Source organism: Adiantum capillus-veneris, chromosome 26, assembly GCF_014529385.1.
Source record: "Adiantum capillus-veneris isolate H3 chromosome 26, ASM1452938v2, whole genome shotgun sequence".
Classification (NCBI taxonomy): Eukaryota; Viridiplantae; Streptophyta; class Polypodiopsida; order Polypodiales; family Pteridaceae; genus Adiantum; species Adiantum capillus-veneris.
The window spans coordinates 51,598,170-51,604,982 of NC_140956.1; positions in this window are offsets into that span (position 1 = coordinate 51,598,170).

Consider the following 6,813-nt stretch of genomic DNA (forward strand, 5'->3'; position numbering starts at 1 on the left):
TAGAATTTCTCATCTTTTGGTCACACCAAGCCTCCAAAGTTGATGGACCAGTACATTTTCATCAAAATAGTCATTTCTTACGTTTTGTTGCTTAAAAATAAGATTAGCGATTTTTGTAGGACTTGAGATAAATTCCCTAGTTAACTTCAATAGGTTGGTGATCAGACCATATGATTGCTTCTCACTCACTATTTTTTGTTTTGCCAAAAGAAATAGGTACAAAAAAGTTGAATTTTTACCATTCTGCAAATCTATCATCAAAGTTTCTATATCCACGCTCAATACAAATAATATATGCATGTTTTCTTAGTTCCCTATTGTCCTTTAGGTTCATAAGGAGCCATGGAGCATGTCAAAAGAATAATACATCTCTTACCAAGGGGAATCTTGGGGACAAAGATGAAGTGCTAAATACAACAAACATGAAAAAATTGGGTTCAACATTATGAGTTGTAGAATCTCATAGAAATTATTCAATATCTACCCAAATTTGATCCTTATGACTAGATATGGTTACTACCTACAAAATGCATGTAATGGTCACAAGAAACTAACAATATTGAAAAAGATATACTTGATATACTAGAATGTTTCGTTTTCTTCTATAATTGAAAAAATCAACCATCGTTGTCTACTATGCAAAATAGGGTATTAGGTGTCCCAAAACTCAAGGAATATTAGCTTTATGTTACAATATGCGACATAGAAAATCAAAACTGCATTTGGATATCATGAAAGCCACCAAAAAAATCATAGAAGAGCTAAAATTGGCTAAAAAACAGGATTTGACATTTTTTGTAATTTGGTCATAACTTACAACTTTAACATTTATTTCTCCCTAGAAGCATCAAGACATGTTGAGGAATTTTGAAGACAGCTCTCTAGCATTATAGACCTCACAAACATGAATTCTAGAGTGGTATAGTTGCAAAAAGTAAAAAAAAGCCAAAAACAGGACCCGTTTTTTCACACAATTTAGGTTGTGAAATGTTGTGCAAGGACAAGGTTAAAGATGGAATTGATATTCCAAAAAAATGTCGAGTTATTTTCAGCTCATGAGACAAATTTCTAGACAGATAGGACCTCAAAATCCATTTTGAAATTCTTGACATAATTTAAGGAAAATGGTCACTTAACAGGACATAAAAATGTCACAGGACATAAAAGTGTCCCATTACCAACCTAGTGTTAAGTGGGAGGTTGTTGGGATATAGGCGCCTGTGCCTTTCCCGACCGCCCAGACTCTGGGCGTCCACTGACTTGTATACCTTATACATAGCATAAGTGTATAGGGGGATGCTCACTCTTTGAGTCTCCCCACCCATATCTGTGTGTCATGTGTCTTCTTCTCTCTCACACTCTCCATCTGTGGTGCTCTCCGATCCCCCTTCACACTTGGCATGTAGTGATTGTCAACTACTATATTCCACGATGGGAGACAACCAAAAAAGGGAAATATACTTCTTTCCTTGCTTGTGCCACGGAAGTACAAAGTGTCAAATATTGACGTCTACATCGAGCTCGTCATTAAGGAGTTGGAGGAGTTATGGAGAGGCATTCTTGTTGTCAATGCCTCACTTGCAAAGGGGGGGAGAGAAGCCATTGTGGGGGGAATCCTTATGTGGACTATGCACGACTATCCTGGGCTTGGCAAGATTTTTGGTAATCCCCTTTTCCTCTCTTTTTCTATCTCTCTCTCCCTTTAGTTCACTCATCTCTCTAACAATATGATATGTATGCAAGGTTGTCCACATCGTGGCATAGTGCATGTCCTACTTGCACGCCATCGTAGGTGATGGAGAGGCCCGATGCCATACGCAAGGTAATCTATCCAAACACTTATAGTCTCCTACCCCAAGGACATAGCAAGAACAAGGTTGCAACAAATGGGAAGACCATTCTGAAGCTCACGATGGCAGATTGGGAAACCATTTGGGAAGAGCACCAAAACAACAATCCGGATCCGTGTCCTCCCCCTAAAGGTATATCAAGGTATTCCATATTTTTAAGGTTTCCATATTGGAAGGACTTAAAAATACAACACCTCTTGGATCCCATGCACATATTCAAGAATGTAGCCCAAAAACTATGGGACCACATTATCTGCAAGAAGGACTCTTTGGGTGTGAGGGAGGATTTGAGGCTTTTGAAACGTCTCCCCCCCACTGCTACTCCATGTTGTTCCACCAATGGAAATTTTGTGCTTTTTAAAGCACCATGGATGCTAGCAAGAGAAGAATTAGACAAATCCATTTCTTCTATTTGCACACCAACAGGATACATGAGGTTGCTAAAGGGAGCTTTCACAAAAGCGAAGAAGGGTGGAAGCATTCAATTGTATGGGTTGAAGTCCCATTATTGGCACAAGACGCTTCTGGTAATTTCGCTCTCCCTATTCTATGTATAGTTGTTGTGTATGACTTTCTCTCACTTTCCCTTCCCCTATTTTACATTGTGGGCATGTATCTTTTTTATTCTTATCACCATTAATTATACCAATGTTACTCACTTTGAGCTTCTCTTTTATAGGTCATCTATATCCCAACATTCCATCAACCAAAACTTTGATTTGTAATTCCCGTTACACCTCGGAGAAGAACCATTTTTTCCACTAATATTGGAGACCATCTTCGACCCTCTTCCACCTCCGACTTTGGATAAGGAGGAGACAGAGGAGAGGGAGGTCAATGAATCAAGTCCGGTAGCGGCAAGTCTTAGCGAGGATGATTGTCATGATGATGAAGATGGTGAGATGGAGGATGATGAATTCAAAGATGATGAAGCCAATGCATCCACAAACGAAAATTCCGTTTCTCTCTTTAATGGAGCCATGGGCTTAAAATTGGATGATGCCTCATGTAAGGATCTTTTGGAAGATGATTTATAAACATTTTGCAGCTGCGAAGTTTTTTGGTCGTGTAATCCGTACATCTATCTCTCCCCCCTCTAATTCCTCTCTCTAATTCTGTGAACATGCTGAATTATGCTAATCAACCAAGTGTAATCTTATTATCACTTCCTGCCCCCCTCTCTCTCTCTCTCTCCTATCCCTCTTTCTCTTTCCTTTTTCAATTTGAAAGTTTCATACAATATTCTTGAATTTTTATTGAGAGGAGGGAAACAAAAAAATTTGATTTGGGGGGGGGGGGGGGGGGGGGGATGTTTAAGCCAGAATTTGAAAGTTTAGGCGCTTTTTTTAAAAAAAATAAACGCTGTAATTGTACAAGTGGTAATAGATTAGGTAATATACGCGGTAATAACCGCAAAAAAGCTCACGGTAATAGTTTAAATAGAACCCCCCCTTCTCTCTTCCTTCTCCAATTGAGTTTGGACCTTCTCTCTACAAAACACGGTAAAATAGCGCGGTAAACACTTAGAGATTTTCATAGTGTAACTTGCCTTGTAGAGCTTGGAGTGATGATTCAAAAAGACTACCATGCTCCACAATTTGAGATGTAAAGTCCTATTTACTCACCCAAAATTTGAGCACCTACCCATACCTGCCATGTCCGTCCATGATTTGCAAAGCATTCTAAGTTTGGAATAGCATAACTTTTACACCCTGCACTATTAAAATCTAAAATTGTTTAGGGTGGCCTTTTGTAGAAAGAGAGAGAGTCCAAAATGGATTGGGATAAGAAGAGAGAGGGGGGGTAGGGGGGTTTCTATTTCAGACACAATTGTCAGAGGCAATCCATGATTTTGGAAGACATGCTTGAAGAAGAGCCGAGCTATCTGGTAGGCTGTAAGTGGCAGCTTTGCGGGAATGAAATGTGCTTGCTTTTAAAAGTAGTCCACTATCACAAAGATGGTAGTGAATCCGTGAATTTTTGGTAAGTCGACAATGAATTTCATGCTGATTACATCCCAAGGTCGATATGGTGTAGGCATAGACATCAAAAGTCCTGCTGGATTTATTCGCTGCGCTTTGACTAGTTGGCATGTAGGGCAAGTCCTTACATACTTAACCACATCCTCTTGCATCTTTGGCCAAAGAAGTAGCGGCTTAGTTTATCAAAGGATCTCTTTTGCCCACCATGACCTGCAACTTTGCAGTCGTGGGTTTCCTACAGTATCTTTGCCTTGAGTGCTGGATCATCTGGTACATACACGCGGTTATGAGCATACCATAGCCCATCCCGCAAGTCGAACAGCCCCACTGAACTCTTGCCTTGTCGCCAACTCTGCATCATATGTAACACTGCGGGTTTTGTCTTACTGGCCTCACGAATCTGATCCAATACATCTTTGTTGCTTATGATTGTGACTGCATTAACCTCGGGCATGCGACTGAGAGCATCTGGCATCGCATTCTGTATACCCAACTTATGAATAATCTCTATGTCATATTCTGCTAGCTGATCTTGCCATCGGCTCTGTTTGTGTGAGATCTTATGCTGTGTCTAAAAATACTTCAGAGAGACATTATCTATACCTTTGTGTGCTTGTCCAATACGTAGTGACGCCATTGATCAAGGAAATACACCACTGCATACATCTCTTGCTTGTGTGTAGCCCATCGCTTTTGCGGATCTAAAAACTTCTTCTAAATGAAGGCCACTGGTCTTTCTTCTTGCATTAGTACCCCTCCTAAGCAAATACGTGATGCATCTGTGTGAATTTCAAATGGCTTATCAAACTCTGGGAGCTTGAGTACCGGCGAGATCACATTACCTGTTTGATATGGTCAAAATCTTGTTGGGCTTCTTCTGTCCACTTGAAAGCCAGTGAACACTTGGTGGTGTCTGTGATAGGAGCCATGATTTTTGAGAAGTCTTTGATGGACTTCCGACAATACTGAGTTAAACCCACAAACTTGCGTACCTGTGTGATGGTTCGGGGAGCAGGTTAGTTTACCACGGCCTCAATCTTTTTAGGATCCACTAGGATCCCATCAATAGTGACCAAGAAGCTCAAGAATTCCACTTCCTGTACTGCGAAGACGCATTTTTCCAGCTTTGCATACCACTTGCATTCCTTGAGTCTGCGGAGCACCTGGCATACATGTTCTACGTGCTCTTCATAATTCTTGCTGTAGATTAGTAGGTCAACTAGATACAAAATAAGGATTTCATCCAGCATGTCGCGGAAGTCTGTATCCATTCCTACTGAGAAGGTGGCCACTCCGTTGGTGAGGCCAAAGGGGAGCACTAGCCATTCGTGAGCTCCATAGCGAGATCTGAAAGCTGTCTTGTGTAGATCTTCATCTACAATCCGGATTTGGTGGTATCCTGCAGATCGACTGTAGTGAAATATTTTCCCCCCGCCAACCTGTCTATTAGATCATCCATGTGCGGTAGAGGGTATCTGCTCTGGATAGTTATTTTATTTAGTGCTCTGTAGTCTACGCAGATTCTGGACGAACCATCCTTCTTCGCGACAAATAGAACTGGGGCCCCGTAAGGCAACTTGCTGGGCCTGATGAATCCAACTTCACTCAGGTCTAAGATTGATTCTTTTTTGTTTACTTATTAAGTGGACATCTATAACATCTAAGATTTCTCTATGACACATGTCTTCCACCATGGACTAATCTTGTGTTCTTTTTATGGTGATGGTGACAGGTAACAGAGATTTTGCTTGATGAGCTTACAATTGGAATCCTTTCTTCCAAAGCTACCACCATTTTTTTGCTCTCTCTCAAACTTGTTGTAAAAATTGAATTTTTTGGCATTAATATTATTTATGACGGCTCTTGGTTGAGGGTGTTTACAATTCATGAGTTTCCTGTAAAATCTAATTTAATCTATTAAGGAAGAGTGGAAAGTCATTTGGGCAAAAATCTTACCACCTACTCTCTCTCTCTCTTTCTCTTTCTATCTCTCCCTCTCTCTCTATATCTCTCTCCCTCTCTTTATCTCTATTTCTCTCTCTCTCTCTCTCTCTCTCTCTCTCTCTCTCTCTCTCTCTCTCTCCTTCCCTCTTTCATTTATCCCTCTCTTTCTCTCTCTCTCTCTCTCTCTCTCTCTCTCTCTCTCTTTGCCTCTTTCCTCTCCCTCACTATCCCTATCTCTCCCTCTCCCTCTCTTTCTCTATCTCTCTCTCCCTCTATCTCTATTTTTCTATCTCTCCCTCTCTCTCCCCCTCTCCCTCTCTCTCTCTCTCTCGCTCTCTCTCTCTCTCTCTCTCTCTCTCTCTCTCTCTCTCTCTCTCTCTCAGTGCAGCCGTTTTTTGACCTAGTAGACAATCCACTCTTTTGATCATAACTTCTTCATCCAAACTCCGATTTGGGTGATCTATAGCCTCAATCGAAGAGCACGAATTCCTCTACGCATTCATGTAAAGAAAAAAATTTTCAGAGTTATGGAAGGCGTTTCTGTAGCAGCATTTCTGAAGTGAACAGGTTCAACAAAATTGATTCTCATCTCCTATTTTACATACAATGTCTTCCGGCACTCGCAAGGGTTCTTCTTCTTCAACAAGGTCCACAACCATTGTGGAAAATGATCCAAAATCTCCTAAGTGTGGAGATAGCAACACAACCACCCAACCAACGACATCGGAAACCATGATCATGGCGTACTTGGTATCATTGCAAGAGACCGTAAACAAACAAGGTGAAGACTTACGAGCACTTGCAATGGAGAATGGCACACTAAGGGTACTTGTGGTTGAGAATGAGAATCTCAAGAGGACACTTGAGATGCAAACAGCATGTTTGCTGCAACTTGAAGAGGAAGTCAAGGAATGTAAACACTCTCTTGTGGACTTGAATGCTTTGAAGGAGCGGATGAGCAAAGTAGAGCATGACCATGTATTGAAAGAGGAGAAATTTGACACTATGAGCCGGGATGTATGCGACATGAAAAATGT